The sequence below is a fragment of the Symsagittifera roscoffensis genome, chromosome 1 (genome assembly GCF_963678635.1).
Source record: "Symsagittifera roscoffensis chromosome 1, txSymRosc1.1, whole genome shotgun sequence".
Taxonomy (NCBI): Eukaryota; Metazoa; Xenacoelomorpha; order Acoela; family Convolutidae; genus Symsagittifera; species Symsagittifera roscoffensis.
In genome coordinates, this window is record NC_087062.1 from 33,734,400 (window position 1) to 33,760,238 (window position 25,839).

At 43.9% G+C, this 25,839-nt stretch overlaps 2 protein-coding genes across 3 annotated transcripts in view; one reads left to right on the top strand and one right to left on the bottom strand.

Annotated features, from left to right (window-relative positions):
* Positions 1–25,839, bottom strand: part of LOC134843261 (translationally-controlled tumor protein homolog) — a 424,116-nt gene that overhangs the window by 349,477 nt on the left and 48,800 nt on the right. Inside the window, exon 1 of one of the 2 annotated variants that reach the window (XM_063859598.1) lies at positions 12,898–12,907. The exons of the other annotated variant lie outside the window; for it this stretch is intronic. The gene's annotated coding sequence lies outside the window, so the exon portion shown is untranslated. Of the gene's footprint in view, positions 1–12,897; positions 12,908–25,839 lie in introns of those variants that run through there. 2 annotated transcript variants of the gene reach the window in all.
* The window catches only part of LOC134843229 (forkhead-associated domain-containing protein 1-like), a 144,559-nt gene that overhangs the window by 21,862 nt on the left and 96,858 nt on the right, over positions 1–25,839 (top strand). The window lies entirely within an intron of this gene.

Genomic DNA, 25,839 nt, shown 5'->3' on the forward strand with positions numbered 1-25,839 from the left:
TCAGGGCAGTCACTTTTCCCAAAAACGTATTATGTTACAATCCACACCAATGAATCACGCTCTTTTTAATTTAGACTTAGTGTCGCGAATATCCGAGTTCGGATCTGTTTTGTATTAGTCTGGTTCTTTTTGAAAGGCAAGTTACCAGTGCAGTCACTGATACCTAGCCTGTGTATTAATAACCTAATACCTCTCGCTTTTTAGTCTTTCTTTCGTTTACCCAAGTCCTTAATAAAATGATACCCCTCCGGATTGGCACAAATAGGACCCTTCCGGACTGTCAGAATATGGACCCCTCCGGATTTGGACCCCTCCGAATTAGCAACTATAAGACCCCTCCGGATTCGGACCCCTCCGGTTTTGTGGAAAGTAGACCCCTCCGGATTCGGACCCCTCTGACTTTGAAAAATTTCGACCCCTCCGGATTGGGAGCCCTTAGCTGTCAAAGTAGCTTTTCGTAGTTTTCTTAATTTCAGCTTATACCCCTCCGGATACGTTCTGCGTTGCTTTTATGCTGTTTGAATTAACTGGGAAGGGTAAAGGGTCCTTTCCTAGACCCCTCCGGATTAAAGTTAAGGCACTTATTTGACAATTCACACTAACGGTGAAGGGTCTTATCACTTGCCTAATTTCGACCCTATTATGGTTGTCTTGTGCCTTCAGCCCTCCCTTTTTGTCTAGAACTGTCTTACGTTACTTAGTTCAATCGCTATCAACTTTTGGTAGGGTTATAAGGGTTTTTCAGAAAAATTTATAAAACGTGAAGGGTGTACCCCTCCGGATTTGTGTAATTTGCTAAAAACAATCTCAAAAAATTTTCTCGCTCGCTTTTTCGAGTAATTCTCTTTCCTACTAGTAAGTTCAGCTAATTTCTGATCTAATGGTACCAAGATTGACTCGATATGCTCTGTAGTTCCAAAGTTATTAACCAAAACGTCTTTTTTCCAAACTCAAAAATTTTCTCTCTTATAGGTTCCGCCTATCTTTTTCCGCAAATCTGGTCCTTTCGACCTAAAAATTATTGATCTGAGCTCACAAGGCCTGTACTCTTCTAGTTCAATGCAAAAGACCCGATCTAAAACGCTTTTGTAGAAAAAATTTGCGAAAAACTATGCTACCTGGACCCCTCCGGATTGCTGAATCCACCAAATCAAACACGTTATGTTCGATTTCTCTGCAACCCGGAAGGCTTTCGGGTAGCGGGTTTTAAAACTCGTAGATTCACTAGTGGACGTTGTCCGAACAACTATTTTTACTGTCCTAACTCAAAGATTTCAAAAAATTTTCTGATTTTATAGTGTTTCTTACTATCAAAAATGGGAAAATTTGGTTTTTGGTACCAAACTAGTTCCAACCACTTCCGAACTAAAGTTAACCGGTTCTACTTATTACAGTAGTGCAGTTACGATGTAACACACTAACTTAGCGCTTTTTTCCGTTTCAAAAAATATCGATATCTCAAAAATCGCGACTTGTGGGGGGATCAAAATATCGCTATTTTGACCCTAAAAACCGGTCTGTTTTCGTTGTTTTTCACTGAAAAACGATATAAGACTATTAATATAGGCTATATAAATAATAATATTAGTAATACTATACCCCTCCGGGTTTGTTTATTATCCGAATTAAGGTGCTTAACTCGGATATTCGCAATTCGGTGAAGGGTCACTACAGTGCAGCACTGTCGAGCCCCCCACAGATTACTATCTTACTTTTTGTACCAAAAGGGATACAAAACTTGTTAACGATACCCAACAGTCGATTGTTGTTGTCGTTGAGCCCCTTCTTGTTGCTCCTTGAACTGCTTGCCGGATCGGTCTTCACCCAAGACCCTTCCGAATTGAGCGCAAATCAGCTGACCCTTCCGGATTGAGCGCAATTTATCATTAACGTGCTTAAATGCTCAAATAACCCTACAGTACAAGCCTCTCAAACGGGCCACAAAATTGATCGTAACGATCCTGACTGATATAAATGCCTGTAACAACAATATATCTATCAACAACAAACGGGGGGGTTGAATCACATCTTGTCTGGGGGGATGATTTCTACTGATTTTTTACTTTTTTACTGTTTTTGGTTTTTTCGGTTATTTTTTTATGTTTTTTGTTTTTCTTGGGTACTATACTACTTTTTGTTTGGTTTTACTTATATCTTAAGTGTTTTTGGTCACCAACCACTCAGGGGACGAGGGGACGGCCGATCCCCCCACCCTTCCTGGTTCGTGAATTTTCGGTCTTAACTAGGTTAAAAAACTATTCACGGCAATCCGGAAGGCCTCCGCGTTCCGAACTACCCTTCCGCCCCGGCGGTTTAGGCCTATTAAGGGCGTTGATGTGAGCATCCGCTCGGCGCGGAGTGCTCGTTAACGGTTCTGCCGGTCATGATGTTAAAAAAGAATAACACCCAGGAGCGCCATAAAAACATACATGTAACATTCGCCCGGAAGATACATATCGACGGATAACAAAACTAAGTCTTAAGACGACTGGCTAGCGTCTAAACAGAGCTTTGCATGTTTTTCACCGTCTCTACCAAGCCAGTACTTTTCGGTGGTCTTTTCCAACATCGGGTCGACAAAAACGTTACTATTCTCCGGCTTCGACCAGAACGCTCAAATTAACTGAATTACATGCAAAAATAGTGAGCTCATGGCTGGGTCTCAGTATCCCCAGACCACGAGATCACTCCTAAAAACAGGGCTACTACTTATTATATTACTATTGTTTTTGTTCAGTAGATAAAAATCATCATCTCCATCGAAGATGGATCAACCCTTTCCCCCCCAACTCTTAGCACCTCATCCTTGTCAAAACTAATTCAAATATCAGTTAAATTCAGGTCAGGACATGACAGGATGCTAAAAGTGTATGTGAGTTAATAAAAGTCTCCGTCCCGAGACCCTTCCGGATTCTTGAATCTGCTGAATCAAGCTCCTTGTTCTTGATTTTTTGCTAATCCGGAAGGCTGGCTTCTTACCCTTCACCGTTGTTCGCAACGGCCTTGCAACTATTGTAGCAGCACAATAGTTGCAACTCGGAACGCTCTCTGCTATTCTGTAGTTCGTTGTCGTTTTCCAATCTCGATTTTCGTACTGTTCGCAATCGCAGATAAAGTTGTTCTGTTTTTCACTCGCTTTTCGTTAAAATGGCCGTTTCAGCATTTCTCAGAAATGTGACGTCATCATTCGAATTTTTGAAAATTTAAAATACTAGAATATTCTAGCCCTCACCGTTTGGCTAAACGTTCCAATAACGTCGCTAATCCTTCGAAATCATCAACTCGGAAGGCTTACTGCTCAAAATTCGAATCCTGCATAAATTGCATTTTGGCCATTCTGGTCGAATGTCACAGTTTTTGTCGTTGAATAGAAACTGAACTGCTGGTCTCCCCTCTCGGGAACCATAGGTTTACATATCTGTCCCCAGCCTCAGAGTAGAAACAGTAAACCGCAGGACTCCCCTTTCGGAAACCACAGGTTTACCTATCTATTCTCCCAGTCGTTGTAATGGTCGATAAAGCGAAAGTTGCTACTCGTTCCCGAGTAACTTCGGCTTCCGATGAAGCCTGCAAAACATGTAAAGGACCAGTGCGTGCACGTGACCCACTTTTCATCTGTATAGCTTGCTCTGTAACATTCGTCTACTGCAGTCACACATGAGGCTTAAGAAAAATAGGCCCTATAACCATTGGCTCAAGAGTCAGGGACACTATCTCTTGTGTTTTTGTACCTCAAATCAGTCGGAGCCAATTCGGTTCGCTTGTGACATGAGACTACGACCCGTTACAGCTTAAAGGCTACTACTAAAATATCCCCCCACTCTAGAATTAGAAACGTCCCCATACTTAGGTCTCTAGATACCCAAAATACATGAACGCCGTTAAAAACCGGGTTGGAACAATCCGTTAAGTTACTTTTTATTAGACAGTGGAACTTTGATCCATTTCAGATGGATCAACCTAAAACTCGCCTTACCTCAACATAACAATTATAAAACACACTCTAGAAATTTAAATTAGTACTCACATTGTAGCACGCTCAAGAACCAGGAAGTAAATAAGTCGGTAAACAACTCAAGAATCAATAAAGTAACTAAAATGAGTTTAATGTTAGTCAGTTTTAACAACAAGAACAAGTTTTTACTCTAGACTGCAAGTTCTCGTAAAACATTGGGACACTCCAGCTGTCCACCTTTCCACCGAAGGTTCACTCTAGTCCAGTTCGAATAATTGTTCTCTCGGGAATACTCTGTCTTCTATTTCAGATAGGACAGCTCTACTCTTGTTCACTATGATGGAAATTGCGAATAGCAATTTCCTACCGATATTTCTTGCAACTTTCCCGCGTTTTTTACTCGAACGTTCTGACTTCTCTTTTCTGATTTTCAGTTATCGCGAGAAAATCGTGCATGACAGGTTCCATTCGAAATTTTGCAAAATTAAATTTCACTCCAAAATCAAGTGTTTTTTGCTTCTCTCAAGGTCAAACTTCCGAATATGACCGACTGGCACATACTCCCCGGACTCGAGATCGATGTCCTCATCGCGTGCTGTCTTCTGCCAGTGAGTCCCAGAAAACCGAGTGTTACTCAAGATACAGTGCCAGTGGTCATTTACAGAAGTTTGCAGCAGACTTAAGCTTATCTACACCCCAAAATTCACAGCCATGTAAAATTTTCACACTATCGCTAAACAGCAATCAAAATCTGCACACACCTGCACCCTTGAATTCTTGCTTTCCAAGCCAATCATTTAAAATTTCTTTTGTCCTATTCAATCAGGAAATTGTCATGCAGCATTTTGATTTATATAATAAGTATAGTATATTAATAACAATATTTGCTTTGTTAAAACTTCTTTTTCGTGAATCCAAGTTTCACCCGGATCCACGCTCAAGCCCCTTTTCCCCTCTCAAGACTCAAGATCCATACGAGCCACCCACTCATCTCGCACTCTTCGCCTTGGAGGTACTACACCCTGAAGTACTAGATACGGCAAACTGTCTCAACAGCTCCTCTTCATCATCGGAGCTAATCACAATCTCCTCCCAAGCCTTCAGCTGCTCGTAGGATCGCATCCATTCTCTTTGCTCTTGCAACCTCTTTGCTTGGTTGGGTAGTGCCTTCACCCTAGATTCCCGGTTCAAACAAAAGGAGTTGTGCAGGCTCAAGCTCACGTTCTTCGCCAGGTCCTCCTCTAGTATCGATTCCCTCGCCTTGGTATTGTCTCTAGACATTTTACCCACTCTCTTCCATCCTGTCGTGATTGCATTACGATGGGTTAACAGGGGTCTCTTGAAAGCTTCCGGCCCAATCTCGGCCTGGAACTGTCGATACTCCTTTTGCATGAGCTTTCAACCAGTCCACGCAATGATGCCTATTCAAATCCTCGTGTGACACTCGTTCGATCCCCAGGGTTTCCGCCAATTCTTGCCTGCATTCCAAACTCTCTAGATCCAGTTCTTTCACCTTCTCAGGATATCTCAAGCGAGCGGTCTCCATAGACTTATTTTCCCGTTTGCTCTCTGCCACTACCACTGAGGATATCGCCGAGCCTGGAGGTGTTGATGACGTCACCTCCTCAGACTCCATTGGCGTGGCACTCTGCAATCTGGTCTGGCTGCTCCTTGAACTGTCTCTAATGTCAACTCTCGGTCCCAAGCGACCAGACAAGGCCCTTGAGGCAAGGAATGGTGGGTTCGGAGGTGGTCCTAATGTGAATTGGGCTGTCTCTAGCAGATCCGCCTGCAGCGCATTTATGTGTTCTTGGAAGACGTCGTTTAGCCACTCTGCTCCCCTCGGTCTATCAAAATGGATTCCATCACTGGAGGTGTCTTCAGGGAATCCCTCTTTCTCCATGCGCTCTGCCACGTCCAACAGTCTGACAGGGAGCACACTCTTCCGGTGGATGTCTCTTATCACCTTGTTTAGGTTCCGCACCTTCTCGTTCATCTCCAAGGCGTGCTGATCAAACATCATGTTGTAGGGGACAGTACATATCGTCAACAGGATGGGGTCCATCTGAATCCTCAGTTCCTCAAGAAGGCAGCTCACCTTATCGTGCAGCCTTGTTATTTTCCTCGCTTCACCCCCTTGATACATCGTTGGTCCCGACCATCAGGGTCACCGTGTATACTTTGGTCATCCCCAGCATGTCAAGCGTTGCCAACATCTGTGGCGTGGCAGCTCCAGCGAAACTCAAGATTCCCGTCTGCCAGTGCGATCGGATCCGGGTCAACACCCGCACCAGGCTGTCCCCTACGATTAGATGAACCGCACCTTCTGGTACCCGGGGTGGCGCCAAGTACTGCACCCAGGCCGCATCATGAAAGCAGTCTCTCCTAGCTTTCTGCTCCGTACTCCAGTCCAGCCGATTGTGCCTGTGGTACCTCCCCTCTGTATTCTTCTTATAACTCAAGATCACGACACTCCTAACCGGCTGTTCCCTCCACGTCGGGGGAAGCTCCGGTCTTGCCGAACTCTCACGACTCTTTTGTCGCAATCTCTCGCCCAGTTCTCTCAGACGCGATGAGCCGCCGCTCACCTGACTGTCACTCGAGGTCGAGGTTGGGGTATATCCCGGCAGCTCCACATCCATCAGTGGGCGTATGGGTTGCGTCTCTAGGCTACGCAAGGAAGACGTTGCGTCATTCGGTATCCAAACTTCCAACCCTTCACTCATGTGTTCTCGGGCCTCGCGGTCAAGGTTGAACCGTGCTCTTGCTCTGGGGGCTTCATCCACCTCCATACGTGACTCTGGCCTCGAGCTGGTGACCACTCGCTCCTTCGGCCTGGCTCCCTTCTGTGCATCAAGCTCGCGTTGCCGTTGTTCTATTCTGTCCAATTCCGACCTCAGTTGATCACGATTTGCGGCGTTCTCCCGCACCCTTAACTCCTGTTGATGTTCAGCTTTTTGCATCTCAAGCAACCTCAGAGCCTGGTCTCGCTCGTTGACCGCCTGGTCCCTTTCCAGCTGAACCTTCTCCCGATCCAGCTTTGCCTGATCCCGATCGAGGTTCGCCTTATTCCTTTCCTTCTGCGTCTTCTCGAGCTCTTTCTTTAGAACACCTAGATCCGGATATGCCTCGGTCGTCTGTTGCGTTCGTGACATCGATGGCACCCTACTCGAGCTCTGGCTTGTGGATCTTACTGTTGGCCTAGTCGGTAGTGGGAATTCCCCTGCGCCATATTCGGTATTGTTATTCAGGCCAGGATTCCTTGCCAAGTCAAAACCCCTTACTCCTCCATCCACATTCCAAGACAACCATCTGGTCTGCTCTTGGTTCGATATTCCCTCGGTGGTGTACCCGATCATCAAGACAGCCTCCGTTGCAGACTCCCTGCACTCACCCTGGTCCTCCAACTGGAGGATGGCATTCAGCATCACCGCCATTCTCTCGTCTATTTGGGTGTAGTCTAAGTCCCTCAGGCGTCTGTACAGCTCATCAAGAGTGGGCTTCTTCAGGGCCGCGGGCACGGATTTCCATAATCGATCTGCCATTCTTCGTGACTTCGGGATGTATACAGGTATGTGTTAACCAGCTCAAGAATTACCTTACCGACTCAAGTATTACCCAACTCAAGAATTCTCTCGAAATGTTCCCTTGCAAATACTTGCTGTAAGTGCCGATTATCGCGAGTTCAATCAAGGTTTCTCTCTCTGTTTCTCGCTTGAGTATAGTTGGATTTTCAACTTTGTTTTTCAAACTTGATCTGAAAACAGAAAGCATATTGAAACTTGACATGTCATGTTCCTAACCTAGAGACCCCCCTTTTACCAGTATGGTTAAAATCTTATCATTTTCATATCACTTAAAACAATTCAATTGGAATTCCCTTAAAAGCATGCAGATTCATTTTATGTTTTAGCACCGTTAACTCGTTTTAAAATTTAATTGTCATGCCAATCATATCTTTAAGATCCCTTTACCTGCGCCGCACCCCAGTACCTAACTCAAGACTCCTCCCTCACACCCGACTCAATACCCCCATGTACCCGACTCAGGCGATGCTCAAGTAGTACTTCTTATGAAGATACACCATTATCTCAGTTTCTGCAAAGACCACATGTAGGATAGCGTACAATTCCCTCGGGCTCAGTTTGCCCCTGTTCGGGTCATACACCGGCATTGAGACTTCTGTTATCCCTCTTTCAATCATGAAGTCTCGTAATCTTGTTAGTGCCAATATCACGTGTTCGGGATCGATTGTGTTCCTGTCATTGACCCTCGTTACTAGGAAGCACAGATGTTTGCCCGGGACTTGTGCCACTGACGGTGGAAGCGCTGCCATCCCTCCCAGTCCTGGTCTCTGTCTGAACAGAAACTCTACATTGTGGTACTCTCTTTTGAAGTCAGCTTCCAATCTTGATTTGAAACTCATGTCCGCCGTGATGCAGATCGCGCTGGTCCTGTTTGACAGGATGAAGTCGCTATCTGTTATCATGATGTTCTCCGAATATTCATTGGGTATTTCGAATTTCGTTTTGAAGTTCCGACCTATAGTAGGCTCTGGCTCTTCTTCCTCCAGTTCCAATTCGCTCGTTTCTCTCACTTCCTTGAGCTTCTTTATCATCAAATTTTCGGTGTGGGTAAGTCCTACCCCCACTCCCCGGACAAAAATATTTATCGACGTCCCCGTCGATGTTGTCGGGTCTGAATTGTCCTGAGGAATGTCCAGTGGCCTGTCTGTTGCCGTCCATCCGAAAAGAGGGCCCTCTGTCTTCATGTAATTTGCTGCTGATACATCGACTTGCTGAATGCTTTGTCCTTCGCGGCTCTCGTTTTTGACATCACGCATCCACTCTAGAATCCTCAAGTTCGTGTTCTCCCTCCTCTCTATCTCACTCTGTTCGAGATCCGTTTCTACTTCTGGCGTCGAGTAATCATCCTGCGGATAATGACCACCATCGTCAATGACCTGCCATTCCTCTCCAGCTTCCAGTTCGCCTGCCTTCAGTAATTCCTCGCCCAATTTGTCTGGCTGTATCTTATCGATCAAGAAGTCATCCCCGTACCTGTTGTACCTCATGCCTGTGCGTTTGCGATTGCCAGTCCTGGTTTCCGGTGGTGTTGTTCGATCCGGTTCCATCCATTTCGGCACCTCGTCTTGCTCCGGGTCGTTACAGTCTTCTTCTACAAATGATCCTGCATCAGACTCCACTCCTATCTTTTCATTGTCGTCCAAACTCAAGTTCTCATTACCATCATTTTTCTCTCTAGTGCCTTTCTCATTCACTTCACACGCTGGCTCTACCACCAGGTACTCAAGACCCTCCATGTCCTTCGGTATGCACCAATCCTCTGGAGACGGGACGTGAGGCTTCAGATTTTCATAATGTGCCGCTCGCCCAGTACTCAAGCGATAGAACCGTCCTTGTTGATGAACCTCCGTTATCATGAATGGTCCCCTCCACTTCTTGAGTAGTTTCTTCGTTCCCTTGGGCGGTATGACATTTTGGAAGACCCACACGTATTGGCCCACTTCATATGGCTTTGCTCGTAATATTTTTTCGTCGTATTTCCTGCGTTGCCTCATTTGCGCTTGCGCCGTGTTCCTCCTGCATAGCTCGTTCAATTCCTGTTGTCTTTTGATCGCTTCTTTCACGTATGCCTGAGGCGACGTCCTTTTCCCTTCGTATTCCGGGTAAAAGAATGTCAGAGGCATTGCTCTCTCCCTGCCCGTCAACATCATTAAAGGACTGATGCCCGTAGTTGAGTGCTGTGTACTGTTGTAGGCTCCTACTACCTGTGGCAGGTATTTGTCCCAGTCCGTCATGTATCTTGAGCAGTACACCCTTAACATGTTGACCAGTGTCCTGTTTTGTCTCTCCACCAACCCATTGGTCTGTGGATGATAGGTTGTCGAGTGTGCTTGAGCAATGTGCGATCTCTTCATCAATTCTTTTGTCAAGTCCCCTACAAAAGCTTTGCCGTTGTCCGACTGGAAAGTCATTGGACAACCATACCGCGATATCCAATGCGTTATCAGATGATCACATGTCTCCTCGGCCGAGGCTGTTTGGCACGGGACCGCTTCCGCCAACGTTGTGAAGTGATCTATTATAACCAGTATCTGGTTATATCCCGACTCCGTCATGCAGATTTTTTGATGGTCTATCTGCACCACTTCATTGAACTCTGAGCTCTCAACGGACTTGAGGGGAAACTTCATCTTCCTTGGGTCTTTTACCTGGAGACATGCCAGGCAGGCATTCACCCATCTCTCGCAAGCTTTTCTTATTCCTGGCCAATCAAACCTGTGAAGTATCCTTTGTTGTACTTTGTCTATCCCCTGGTGGCCCATCTGGTCGTGCGATCTGAAAAGTACCTCCGTTTGATACAACTGTGGCAGTATGATGAGGTTGTGTTTGTGTAATATCTTCTCCTCATCTTTCCTCTTGCATGCTACCACCCCATCAGCTGTGTGGTAGAGTAAGTCTTTTTTCTCTTTGTAGAACTGGCTCAAGATCTTGTAGCTGTCTTCCTCGAGTTCCCCCTTCTCATTGACCCCCGACTGGATCCATTTGGAGAGGTTACTTGTCATTTTGTCATTCTTTTGGGCTCTTATTAGGTCTGACAGCCTATATCTTGCCTTGACATGCTCCTTTAGCGCCATGATCTGTCCATTCATCTCACCAGGTTTGTGGATGTCATCACTCAGCTTCACGCATATCATCCTTTTCACGATTTTCATATCATCTTCTGGCACCAGATTTGTTCTGACGTTTGAATTGCATGATAGTTCTCTGTATGGCTTCCTTGAAACCGCAATTCTCTCAAGTTCCTCACCACCTCGTATCTCCTGTATCTCCAGATTGTACGTTCCTGATGATGGATCCGTCTGTAACTCCCTGTCGTGGTGCCTTGTCTTCTCTTCCGCCAGTATCATGCACAGACTGTCCTGATTTTCGCTGCTCTCATCCGAGTCTTCATCCCATCCTTCACGCTCCCCGGACAATTTTCCTTCTCCGGTTCCTTCTTCCGTGAACCTGGAACACTCCCCGGACTCTTGACCTAGTCCCAGGTGTTCAGTATCTTCCTTGAACGTCACTTTCTTTTTCCTAACCCTGGTCTGCTCCAGAATGTCTTCGGGGATTTTGTCAACTAGTGACCGCACGACATCTTTGCTGTCAGTGACGCTTCCTCTTGATGAGTCAGTATCGTTCACTGTCTCTTTTCTCCGAAGTATAGTGAATTCCGGTTTCTCTCTACCCTTCTCCTGGATCACTGGCTTATCATCTGATAGTTTCTCGAGCAACTTCATTAAGTCATCATCTATCTGTGCAGTTCCTGCTTCCACCTGGTTAAGATCATAGCCTTTTGCCTTGAGCGTCTCCTTCACGATCTTCGACTTGAGTATAATCTCAATCGGAATCCTCTTGCTCTTCCTCAAGATGGTCTTCTCTGGAGGCTCTTTGGGCAATTCAGGATGATCTTCTATCGGTTTGCCTGACTTGTCCAGCCATCTCGTGAGTGGAAGACTGTCGTACGTTTCCTTGTCCATGAATGAGAAGCCATCTTTGATTTCAGGTCTGTCTGCTTCTCTTTGCTCTTGTCTCTCATAGAACTCCGTCTTCTTGCTCAAGCTGTCGGCATTCTGATGTTTATCTCGCGTTCTATGCTCAATTATCATGTTGTATCCGTCCAGGCGAACTATCCACCTCCCAATGTAACTTTGGTCCATTGAGTACGTTTTCAGCCAGCTCAGTGCTCTGTTGTCGACTCGCAACTTGAATGGTTCACTGCCCAAGTATGCCCTGTATTTCTCGACAAAGGTAACCACCGCGAACATCTCAGCTTTCGGTGCTCCGTACTTCATTTCCGTGTCACTCAGGACTTTGCTCCCGTACGCTATTGGTCTCAAGACTGTCTTCCCATTCCATTCTTGTTCTTGGTGGAGAATCCCAGAAATCGCGACTACCGACGCATCCGTGTCCAGCACGTACATCCCTTTCTCAGTCGGCATACCCAGTACTGGTGCCTCACATAGCTCTTTCTTTATCCTCTGGAATGACTCTTCTGCTGCGTTGTTCCACGTGAACTTCTTGCCCTTGTGTCTCATTAATTGTTGCATCGGGTATACCTTGTCTGCATAGCCTTTGATGAACTCTCTATAATAGTTAGCGAAACCCAGGAAGCTCATCAACTGGTGCTCTGTCTTCGGTGATTTCCAGGTCAGGACTGCTTCCACGGCGTCCGTATCAGGTCTGATGCCGTGCTTGTCTACCATCCTGCCCAAGTATTTTATTGAGTCCTTGAGTATCTCGCACTTTGATGGTTTACACTTTAGCCCCGACCTCTTCATGCATGCAAACACTTCGTCTAGTCTCTCAATGTGGTCTTCCAGTGTTGGCGTCGCTATTACCACGTCATCCACGTAGCACATTACCAGGTTGCCATACTTCTTCGTTACGCCTATCAGCGCGTGTGCCATCAACCGCTGAAACGTGGCTGTGGCATTGCAAAGTCCAAACGGCATCCGTTTCCATTGAAACAGACCCAACTCGCAGGAAAACCCTGTCTTGCACACGCCCACGGTGACTTGGATGGCTCTATCATGTCATACTCTAGTAACGTCTCGATCTCTTTTCTACACGCGTCCGATTTGTGTGGGGTCATGCGCCTCGCCCCCTCCCTGTGTGGTACCGCGTTTTCCTCAAGTTCTATTTCATGCTCAACGAAATTGCAACACCCGATATCCGCCTTATGCCTCGAAAAAACATCCTCGTTCCGCTCTAGTACGTCCTTGATGGCTTCGAGCTGTTCATCTTTCAGTTTGCCCCTCAAATGTTCAATCTCCGGCAGAACCGGTTTTTCATTTTGCATTTCATCTAGTGTGGGTCGCTCTGGAAAGTTCGAACAGCTCGAAAGACCATCATCCGTTTCTGACTTAAGTGATTTAATAAGACCTGAAGAATCTTTTATTTTCTGCAATCGTCTCAAGATACAAATTTTGTCCCTGTGATTGGGACAATCAACAACTTCATTTTGTTTTGAGTTCTCAATTGTTTCATATCGAGTTTTAACCGGTAAAGCATATCCCAGTTTCCTCCCTCTCTGTATCGTGATCGGTATATCAAGGGTATTCAACAAGACACTGACGCAGAGGCCGCTCTTCGTTATCGAAAGTGATCTTCCTAAAACAGCAGCACTTTGACTATTAGGATTCGGAACTATGCACACTTGCTTGTTGTCACTTAGTTCATTGTAATTTTTCATCCTCAAACTTACGATTGCCGCTTCATTAGCCTTTAGCCTCACCCTCCTACTCAAGAATACCGGTGCTTTGTTTTCATTTACCATTATTAAATTTACCGGTTTGATTGCGTACCTCCTATCCGGGTTCCGTATCCTGAACATTGCGTTATTTAAATCAATCGTTACGTCGAAATTCCTGATGAAGTCTCTGCCCAAAATGAATTGGTCAGATACATCTAGGTTTTCTACCACGATAAAGCTCATCCACAGGTTACGTTCCCCCAAATTGAGGGCTATTGTCGGCGTCCTGCCCAGCACCCGTAGGGCCCCTTTGTTTGCAGCTGACAGCCGTATTCTCGAGTCTATCAAGTCACCTTTGTCAAAGCCCATCTTCTCCCAAGTTTCGATTGGTATAACGCTCAAGACTGCTCCCGTGTCAAGTAACCCACGCAACTGAGTCTTTTTGCCACTTATATCCAGCACGTGCCCTGTCACATCTGCCTCCGTCCCGATGTGCATTGCATCTTCCTCAAGCATGGCGCAGTGTCCAATCGATCTCACTTTCAATTCTTCTTTCCCTACGTAGATTTGTCCAATTAGGTCTTCGTCACATGTTATCATCGTCTTGGTATAGATGTTAATCCCATCTATATTTAGCATCACCTCGTGTGGACCGTAAGCTTCAGTATATCTGCTATCAACACGCACCGACTTGCTGCCCCCTCTCATGAGTAGTGCTCTCAGTGCTCTAGAAGTCGTTTGTGGGCTTATACCACTCAAATAGTCTGCATACACGTCAATGTGCATTATCGTCTGGTCGCTCGGCTCGCTCAAGTTTCTGGTTACCTCGTGGCCGCCCACTGTGATTATCGACATTATTCTAGCCCCGATTCTCGATATGCCGAATGGCTTTCCCGTAATCATTTTTACAGTGTTACAATTCCCGGTTTTTGTTGAGCCTGGTACAGCCTCTGGTATTTGTTTCGCTCCGGTTAATGCTTCGTTAAAATTCTGTCTTTCTATCTCCAGCTTTAGTCGTTGCTCTATTTCTTTCACAGCCAGATCCTGTTTCACTTTGGCAATTGCTTCCGTCGCCGCTTTCTCATAATTTATCTCTAGAGAGTTCCCTGCCGCGGATTCTATGGCATCATTAACATGTGATACAGCTTTCACTGTCTTCGTCGGCAATTCCGTGCTTGGTGCTCCTAAGTTCCTCGATTCAAATTCGTTTTGCCTGTTCCGCTGATTCTGCACCGCCGCTAATGCCAACTTATGTTTAGGGTGACTCTGGTCCTTGACCGCTTCCCAGAACAAGGGACAATCCATTCGGAAGTGCCCCTCCTGGTTACAGAAGAAGCATCTTGCGCCTATCTTGATGATTAAGCCACTTTAGTACTCGTGTTCCTCCATCTGGCTCATGTCCTCCTCATCTGGTGCATATCCTAGACTCTTCATGCCTTGTTTGTATGTTGTGCAGTCAGCCACGTGGTGATCCGCCGACCCGCAGTTCGCGCATGATCTGCGCTTGTCCATGTCATCTCTAGGTTTGTACCATGACGACCTCTGCGGTTGACTTCCCCCTTGCGTGTTCCTGTTTTCTGAATATGAGTATTTCTTGGGTTTCATCAGCATGTATTCCCTTGATTTCTGTCTCATTTCTTCTGGGGTTGGTGCGCTGTCTTTCGACAATGTGTAGTATGTTGCTAACATTGTCCTTAAGTCGTCACTTTTTACCCCATCAATGAACTTCGAGGCAATGCTAAAGTTTCTTCTGTTTGTCGACTCCTCTGGGTCACTCCTTCTTCTCAAGCTCTCGAGATCATCTAGGAACCGATCTATTGACTCGTCGTCCCTCTGCCTTCTCTTTTCAAATCGCATCATCGCTTGGTGACCCTTCATGCCTGACCCGAATCGACTCAGCAATATCTCGAAGATCTTGTCCGCGGTATCGCGTTCTTCTTCTTTCTTCGCAACCACGCATTTTAATGCTGTGCCTTCTAAATTGCTGAGTATGGCTGTGCATGCTTGTCTTTCATCGTTCAAGTTGTCTTGCTCTAGATGTAATCTCATCACTTCCACCCACGTTTCAATGCATCCATCTGAGTCGTCTTTGAATTCTTTTGGCTTCTTGAATGTTTTTCTTGATTTCCCATCTCTCCTATCGCTCGAGTTAGTGTTCCTCGTGGCGAAGGCCTCTAGAGTCCTGTTCATCATCTCCCAAGTGTTTGCCCATGTCATAGCATCCGGACCTGCGTTGCTGTTAGCTGTTGAGTCCCCCGGACCAATCGTTGTACTTGACATTCCATTCTTCATGATTGTTTTAGCAGCTGTTGGTGCTATGCTCACCGTATCCCGGGTTAAGGGCAACGGTGTCGATTGCCGTTTGTTCCTTTGTGGTTCCACAAAGTCAACTCTGGTGCCTTGCGCGCGATCCGCTGCCGGTCTTTCTTGTGACGTAGAATTACTCAAGATTGCATCCAATTTCGCCTGTATTGCACACGAACTCTCGGCCTGATTTTTGCTCATTGTGTCCATTCTCTTTTCCAGGCTACCTAATTGGCTGTTGACATCATCATATCGGTTTTTTAACTGTTGCAAATCTTTTTTGATGTTCTTATCTCGTTCTTCATTGGTGGTTTCTACATTATCTGACATTTCCTTGAGTCTCTCTTCTGTTGCCTTGGCCAGGTTAAAATAACTATCCAGATACTCGTTTTTGTTGTATCTTAATTCTTTTCTTATCATTTCTCTGTCCTCTTCGCTGTGCTTCAGCTTTTTGTCGATCTGATTCAGTTTCGCCATCAAGTCGCCTAGCTCAAGAGTAGCCTCTTCATGGTCAGCCGTCGGTTTTTCTTCGGCCGTCGCTTCTGCTCTAGTTTGTCCCTCTCTCGGATTGGCTTCTGTCGTCTTTGTGCTCACTGTTCCAAATGTTCGTGCTCTTTCAGTTTTTGGTTCTTCAGTTACGTTCTCTTTCGTTTTTATTCCGACCATCATCGCCAACCTTTCTGTAAAAGATGTCTTTTTTACTTGAGAGTCTTCTTTCACCGTTTCTTCGGTGTTGCCTATTGCATCTTCCACGTTGTCTATTGGTGAGAATTCTATGGGTTTCGAGTTTGGTTCTTCTGCATTGGGCATTGGAGTTGACTCCGTCGCTATTTTCCTTGTTTCATCAACACTTTGATCAGGTGTCTCTAGATCAATCTCGATGGTGGGTTCTACTCGTTCCCCTTCCATGCCCTCTCTCGCTCTGTTCTCCGCTGTACTCCTTGTGCTGACCATGTTAACTGAAAAGTTCTTCTTTGTTATCTTTGGGCCCATTGATGTTGTTTTGCGTAGCGACGAATTATACTTTGCTTCGGTAGGTCTTTTTTCAGCTACCGGTACCCTGCTCCGCCTCATTATTTCTATTTACAATTGCTTTTATTAACAATTTTACTATATACACAATCCTATTCTAAGAATAAAATCTTTCGGGAAGGAAGAAAAAAATATATACAACGTGGTGAAAACCTTGTTTCAGTTCTCTTTATTATCTTTTAGAGAAACTTTCCTTATTTGTGGTCTCAACCGTAACTGGTTCCAATTAGTTTTGTTCTATCTTAATTCTGTCTTAAAACACTTCTTGTAATTTTACTTCAATTTTTACACTGTCCCAAGACTTCCAATTGCCGTCCCTACTCTTCTTTGTACCGTCCCAGGCTTCTTTCTCCTGTCCCAAGACTGTTCGGTACCGTCCCAGTACTTTCCGGCCGTGTCCCAAGACTCTTGTCCAAGACTACTGTCCCAAGGCTAGTGTCCCAAGACTACTGTCCCAAGACTACTATCCCAAGACTAGTGTCCCAAGACTAGTGTCCCAAGACTAGTGTCCCAAGACTAGTGTCCCAAGACTAGTGTCCCAAGACTACTGTCCCAAGACTACTGTCCCAAGACTAGTGTCCCAAGACTAGTGTCCCAAGACTACTGTCCCAAGACTACTGTCCCAAGACTAGTGTCCGAAGACCCTGTCCCAAGACCCTGTCCCAAGACCCTTGTCCCAAGACCTTGTCCCAAGACCCCGTCCCAAGACCTTGTCCCAAGACCTTGTCCCAAGACCCTGTCCCAAGACCCCGTCCCAAGACCTTGTCCCAAGACCCTGTCCCAAGACCCTGTCCCAAGACCCTTGTCCCAAGACCTTGTCCCAAGACCCTGTCCCAAGACCCTTGTCCCAAGACCCTGTCCCAAGACCCTGTCCCAAGACCACTGTCCCAAGACTGTACTGTCCCAAGACTGTCCCCAGACTGCTCTGTCCTAAGACTTCTTCGGCACTGTCCCAAGACTGTTGACAAGTGTCTGGGTGGTGGGACTTCTTCCCTCTTCGTTATGGGGACTTCTTGATTCGCCGTACCTTGTACCACTACTCAAGCTCTAGTAAAATTTTCCCAAAATCCTCTCTTAAAAACCAAATGCTGACCCCCCTTTTTCTTATTTCTCTTTTTGGCTACCTCTATTTCAATGTTCCAAGTAACTTGAGACCAAAACCTGTGCGCAGGTATCTTGTGATCACCTGTTCGTACAAAATTTTAACACAAATCCTCACCAAAATGCAACAAAAATCTAAGCAAGAAAAAGTAATAAAAACAGAAAGATGAGCCCACCTAAAATTCAAAGGTGACAAATGTCTACCTTCTATCCAAAAAAATGTCTTGTACCTAATTGCCACGCGTTTCCTTCCCCCTGCTAGCGATCTTATGGGGTATTACAAAAACTGTTTATGTCCCTTCCCCCCTACCAATCCGACCAGGGTACTTTCCTTAACTCGAGTTCAAATTTCGATATCCACCTAATATTACCAACGCGTGTTAATTTCTAATGTAACTAAGTCAACGATGTCGACTAATTAGTTACTCTAATTTCCCCCTTTTTTACAATTTACAACCGCCAACTTCTAACTTAACCAGCCCCCTTTCTAACCTCCCCCCTTTTTAGCCCCCCTTCTTAAGCCTAAAATCACCTTAAGCGCCGGGTGCTAATCCTCTCAAGAGAAAACCGTAGACCTGTCTCCAGGCCTGCTCAAGTAAAAACGTTCCTCAAAACCGGGGGATGTCGCTTATCCTATTTTACACTTATCTCCTATAATGTAATGTGGATTTTAACGATACCCGTTCTGCCCAACTTGAGAACTCGAGAATTGCCAAATCCTTCTTGGCCGCTTTCCCACTCGACTGGTCACCTGTTTCAGTCCAGTCTCCTATTGGTTCAGCTCAAGTGTCCCTGAACCACTTTCCCACTCGGCTGGTCACCTCTTCCAGTCAAGTCTCCTATTGGTTCAGCTCAAGTGTCCCTGAACCACTTTCCCACTCGTCTGGTCACCTCTTCCAGTCAAGTCTCCTATTGGTCCTGCTGAGTTCCAAGCTATCTGAAAACCCTTGACAACGCCCCACTTCGGGCACTCTATTCAGTTTACTGGTTTAAATTGCTAGGTTGATCGAAACGATCGAACTTGTAAAACAGTATGGGTATACTATTTAATTAATATAAAGGTTTGATCCAACTAATCTGGTGTCAAAGTCACTGTCTTTTTTCGTTTTATGGTTTTTGTTCCTTTTTCTATTCTTTTTTTTTGTTTTTGTTTTGCTTTTTGTCTTTTTGCTCGTGTTTTTGTCCCCCTAGTTGCCCCCCTTTACTCGGTTAGCTAAGCCTCGTTCGGAGAGCGTACCAGGAAATTTTCTCGAGTTTTCTTAAAAAGCTATCACGGTACAACCGGAAGGTTTGCACGTCCCTGTCGAACCGTACCACCGGTACTCTAGAATGGGCATTCAGCCCGAAGCTGTCTCAAGTGGGTTCGACTCCGTAGTCTTGATGTCGTAAACACCCAGGAGCGCCATAAAAACACTATGTAACATTCGTCTACTGCAGTCACACATGAGGCTTAAGAAAAATAGGCCCTATAACCATTGGCTCAAGAGTCAGGGACACTATCTCTTGTGTTTTTGTACCTCAAATCAGTCGGAGCCAATTCGGTTCGCTTGTGACATGAGACTACGACCCGTTACAGCTTAAAGGCTACTACTAAAATATCCCCCCACTCTAGAATTAGAAACGTCCCCATACTTAGGTCTCTAGATACCCAAAATACATGAACGCCGTTAAAAACCGGGTTGGAACAATCCGTTAAGTTACTTTTTATTAGACAGTGGAACTTTGATCCATTTCAGATGGATCAACCTAAAACTCGCCTTACCTCAACATAACAATTATAAAACACACTCTAGAAATTTAAATTAGTACTCACATTGTAGCACGCTCAAGAACCAGGAAGTAAATAAGTCGGTAAACAACTCAAGAATCAATAAAGTAACTAAAATGAGTTTAATGTTAGTCAGTTTTAACAACAAGAACAAGTTTTTACTCTAGACTGCAAGTTCTCGTAAACCATTGGGACACTCCAGCTGTCCACCTTTCCACCGAAGGTTCACTCTAGTCCAGTTCGAATAATTGTTCTCTCGGGAATACTCTGTCTTCTATTTCAGATAGGACAGCTCTACTCTTGTTCACTATGATGGAAATTGCGAATAGCAATTTCCTACCGATTTTTCTTGCAACTTTCCCGCGTTTTTTACTCGAACGTTCTGACTTCTCTTTTCTGATTTTCAGTTATCGCGAGAAAATCGTGCATGACAGGTTCCATTCGAAATTTTGCAAAATTAAATTTCACTCCAAAATCAAGTGTTTTTTGCTTCTCTCAAGGTCAAACTTCCGAATATGACCGACTGGCACACTCTTGCAAAATTCACCTAACCGAAAAATGTACCAATCTGAGTGCAACAGCAGTAGCTGGAACAACTGAATTGAAGACAAATGTAATGCTATTGTGCAATGACTGTGTGCAGCAAAACAAACAATATGAAATCATTTCTCTCATTGCAAAAATGGAGGTAAGTGAAACCAATCAAAGCCAAATTACGAACATCGAGAAAGAAATGATTGAACTCAAAAATTCTCTTCTCGAAATCAAAACTGCAATGATCGAAAAATCTGATCCACCTAAAACAACGCAAGTAAATCAACCAGCAGCAACCATTCGCAAAACAGCTGAAGCAACAATGGTCCCTGAGGGAATACGAGTGCGAAGAATCAAAGAATCAGACGATAGAGATCCTAGAAAGCGACAGGAACACGACCTTGCAGAATTCCAGCAAGTATTTGCCCACATTGAAGTTAACTGCAACATCAACGATTTACTGAGACATGGACCACGAAACGATACGAAAACCCGATCAATCCTAGTCAAAGTGTCCAATCCTTGGCAGCGCCGGCTTATTCTTTCCTCGGCAAGCAAACTAAAAACGTACGACAAGCCAGTCTATCTCAGTCGTGAGCTGTCACGAGAGGAGGCAGCACTAGAGAATGAGGCGCTATAAAAACGTCGCGAACTTATTAACGAAGAAATTGACAAAAAACACCTCAGGATCAGCGATGGGAAACTGTTAATACGACAAGACAACAAATGGGTTGTCTATGAGGACCCAAAGGAGGCTAATGATTGACTAAACCACTACGCAATTGTTCTTTAATTCAATGTACGAAGCATCCTAGATTACAACAGAAGAGCTGACCTCTCAAATAGTCTACAAGTTAAGGATAACTTTGATATAGTGTGCTTTACGGAGACCTGGCTCACCGAAAATTTAGACAAAACAGCTCTCTTTCTGCCGAAATTTAATATACATAGAAGTAACCGTCCCAGTAAAAATGGTAATACTAAGCATGGAGGAGTCCTCATTGGAGTGAAAAAGAATATACCCCACACGAGAATCATTATTGACTCACCAGACTGTGCAATCACTATACTTCACTTCAAAATTCCCTTGTTACTCTGCTGCATATATAGCGCACCGTCAAACAGTTTCTACTGCTGGTCAGCAAATAAACTGATGATACTTCTAAACCATATCAGATATGTGCAACAAGAAAACTCAGTTCGAAATGTGATATTATTAGGAGACATTAATTTTGCACTAACTGACTGGTCTACACTGACATCCAGAGCTGAGAATGAACAGGTGGTATTGGATGCTCTCTGCAGCTTTAGCTATGAACAAGCGATTAAACTCGACCATAGAAAATACTTACTGGACGTGATCTTATGCAATAATGGGGATATCCTTTCTGATGTTTGCATTGATAACTTTCTGAAAAGCCACTTCGCCAGCGATCACTTGCCTTACAAGGCAAGGATTCAATTTCAGTCTAACGAATCGTTCCGTCACAACAGACCACATGAAATTGAACTCGACTTTGCAAAGTTGCTTATACCAAAGCCGACTGGAGAGGCATAAACGATCAAATAGATGAGGAGCCTTTCATGCCATACTGCTACAGCAATGTCGATGTTATGACTAGACTGTGGTACCAGTTGATTTATAGTATTCTAATAAAACACATTCCCTTACAAACTAAACATCGGCTGTCCCTGGCGCCTTGGGTAACCCCCTCAACCTCTAATCTTATTAAAATCCGAGCTACATTAACAAATAATTATACTAAAAAGCCGAGCAAAGCTAACCTCAGGAAGTTGGAAAAATTGTAAACAAACCTGGCCTATGCTCTTCTGATGGATCAGCAAAACCATGAGAGAGAATTTTTCAAAGAAGGGCGTTTTGATAAACTTCAAAAATATCTGCGTAACGTTCGGCGTTCTACTACTGTGCCTAGTGAAATGTATCTTGATGGTGAAAAAGCTCGCTCCGACCAAGATAAAGCTGAATTTTTCAACCGGTATTTTCATTCCGTCTACAGCAACATTCCATATGATTCAAACCTAGACAGTGATAATGCGACCCTCCTAAATCATTTTCATTTTAATATCATCGAAATAGAAGACATTTTAAAAAATCTTAACATAAACAAGTCAAAAAGACCTGATAGAATGGGAAACCTGCTCTTTAAACAGCTCTGGAGCTCCATCTCAAAATTATTAATGTTGCTCTTCAATACGATTGCGAACAAGCAGCAATTCCCATCTACTTGGAAAGTAAGTGAAAAAGTGCCTATCCACAAGGAAAATAACAAGCAGGTTGTCTCCAATTACAGTCCAATCAGTCTTCTGAATGCTACATCGAAGGTATTAGAAAAACTGATGTTTGATAAAATGTACTCGAAGGTGCAAAAACTGCTGCATAACTCACAACATGGTTTCAGATCGAAACGCTTTACCATTACTAACATCATACTCTATCTCCACGAAATCTATCTAATGTACGACAACAAGAATGTAAGTAACCTTTCATCCCTGTATCTCAATTTTGAAAAGGCGTTTGATAAAGCCAAACACCTGAAATTAAATGAAAAGTTTTCTCATACCGGCTTCAGTGGCGCGTGCCTTGGTCTACTGAAAAATTATCTCAGTGATAGATACCAGCAGGTGCAAATCGGGCATTGCATCTCAAAATTACTGCCAATAACAAGTGGGGTTCCGCAGGGATCAATACTTGGCCCACTCATGTTTATTTTGTACGTAAATGACCTGCCAACGGTGGCCATGTCCAACTGCTTCGGCTATGCTGACGACTATAAAATTGTCTCAGATAACGCAATAACCCTGAATATCGACTCGAATAAAATTTGGAACTGGTGCTCCAAGAATTTTATGTGTTTGAACCTAAGTAAATGCAAAACCCTTCAGTTTAAAGGCAGTATGTCTGTTTGCATGAAAAAACAGAATATACCAGGAACGGATCTTATGAAAGATCTTGGACTTATAGTCACAAACAACCTGTCTTGGACGGAACACGCTAAAACTAGATCCGCTAAATCGCTAAAAGCTTTCTTCTCTTTAAAAAGAAACCTAGCCACTAGCTCGACCATAAGCACTAAGAAGAATGCATACAGAGGATATGTAGTGCCAATAATCAGCTATGCATCGTCTGAAGTGGCAATCACTGAGAAGGTTCAACATCGAGCAAGTATCTGGATATTAGGCACAAACAAGCTTTCATATAAATCGCATTCAAAGACTTCACTTACTACCACTGTACTTATATCATGAAATGCATGTAGTTTTACTTTTTGCTAAGGATTATCATTTCGAAAACTGACATTGATTGGGAGAAGTATGTACAGATTATTGATACAGGCATAACAAGATCTCACGCAATACCCTTTTATACCAGCAAATGCTTCCAACTGAAAAAATGCGAATCTGATTTTTGGCAACGAGCATGTTCACTTTCAAATATATTTAATAGGCATCTCAACCAAGATGTCATCAAATCAACGCAATGCAAAGAAGAACTGACAACTATCTACTGGCGCTACTTCACTGCGAAATTCAACGAAAACCTCCCCTGCACCTGGAGATTATGCTGCGACTGCACAAACTGCATCAATACTGCAAAACTGAATTTCTATGAGACTCAATAAACTGAAAGTGACAGGGAAGCAATTTTACCTGGAACTTATCCTAAATCCGTCATTATTATTATTATGATTATATAAATGCCGCCGAATAATTAGCGCCTTTGTCAGCCACCCAGTTTGAAAAATGTGGATAACGTAATATGACATTACGCTGTGCTTGTGCAAAAATCGAATCTTTTATCACGCATTATAAGGTGACTCATCCAATATAACATAAACTTAACTCGTTTACCCGAAAAAAAAGAATAACAGAGTTGGTAAATTTGCAAACTATCGAACAAACTTCATTTAAGTAAAACTTGTTTTTTTTTATAATCAGAAGGTCAAAAGTACCATACTAATCGAGGTTACAGTCGGGAGTTCCTTCATCACGTATTCCAGTCAAAATCTTTGGAATTTTCTAGATATGGAAGAGATAATGATAAAAGAAGATGACAAGTGTTGATGTCCTTACAATTAAAATCAATACGGGTTACGTTTCTTCAAAAAGAACACGCAACTTGACACGAGAAAATATAACATACAATTGTTACAAATAAAAGATTTCGTCGAAAGTTATTTTGTCATTCACTGTTCCAAGTACGCAAGCGGCGTTCTCAAGCTGTATTGCCAGGGAGATTCTCTGTTTTAAAAAGCTGCCTGCTCTGGTTTCCTCAGTGCTTATGCTTAGGTTCTTACAAAGCTTGCTCAAAAAAGTTTCTGTGCTGGGGCCGGCCGCGCCCTGAATCTCAAAAGCTAGCGGTTGAAAAAGATACCCATCACCTACTAGATCTTTACACTTGTCATCGTTTCGCTCTTCCGCTTCAGCAGCAGCCGTACCAGGGTTACAAACAGACCCGGCACTAATCCTACTAGGAGCTAAGGAGTCAACTATTGTTACAGTCCCAAAAGAGCGGCTTACCAACAGCCCATGGAACGAGCGTCAAACCGTGTGGTCGCTTCTGATCGGTCCTGTAGAGGTTTTGTGGCTCTAAAACAGACGGAATGTGACAAGAAGATAAATTCTGCTTTATAAGGGCTTTCAGTTTTGAATGCCTAGAGAATCTCCCTGCATTTTTGAGGCATGGAAGACCATGCCAATCGTCTTCAGTAACGTCTTTTCCGCACACGCATTTATGCCGTTCGCATATTCTTGAGCCTAATCGAGTTTTTTGTTGCAATTCTGATTTGTTGGTTTGACAGTTTTAACCTTAAATTTTTGCACGGTATGACGTTCAATCATTGGGAGCCATCTCTATCTTGGAACGCGTTGGACTTTTTTACGTCCGTTAGTTCGAGTTGTGAAACCAAGTCTGCAATTTCGCTGTAAAAAATTGGTTCTGTCAATTTTTTAGATTTCATTTTCCGGAGCCATTTCAATTTTTTCAAGTTCAAACCACCGTTTACGCGCAACATCATAGGTTACATCCACGTGCTCAAAAACAAAGATTTCACTCAAGGCAATTTTCGCTCCTACTGCTGAGGCTAAGGAAGCGGCTAAAGCTAGTAGACGAGCGGAAGAAACGCCCAACCCACCTTTGGCTGCCGGGAGAACTGCTTGTAAAAACTGGTTATCATCCATTTTCACATTAGTGACCTTGCATAACGAATTTCTTAGTAATTTGTCGTTGCGTTCCAAAAAATCATTTTGAAAAAAAACAAGGGCTCGAACGCAAAAAATATAGGAGTTTTGGCATTCTAAAGCAGTTTTTCAGGAGGTAAAAACTATTATGGGCGTCTAGTTTGTCAATGAATTCCGAGATTTTTTCAAGCTCCTTAATTTTTTTGTCGAGTAATTCTTTTCGGCAAAGATCGCCGATTGGAGATCCTAAAATGAAGAGCTCTTCTTTTGTTTTTGTTTTCATTTTGGAGCATATTTTTGATAATTTTTGACGTTTTTTGATGATAAAGAATTCATTTCTTTAATTAAATTAAGTCAAAAAATAAAAAAATGAAGTCAAGATCGACAGTGCACTTCAAGAAACCATGAACAAGAGTTCAGTTGATCAAAAGTTGACACAATTCTCTCAAAAAGGATTTCCTTGACTCTTCTCTTGAAAGACTCGAGGGGAGCGAAGATGTCTACACCAAGACGGATCAACTCATTGACGGATTTCTCAACGCGATGAAAGAAGAACTTCTCGATCTGCCACTTTTTTGCTGTTTGAATTGTGGACAGGATGGTAGACTTCCGGCTGGTGGTCACATTTAAAAAAAAATACACAGAAAACGGCAGCTCTTCAAGACGATGTAACATTTTGTAG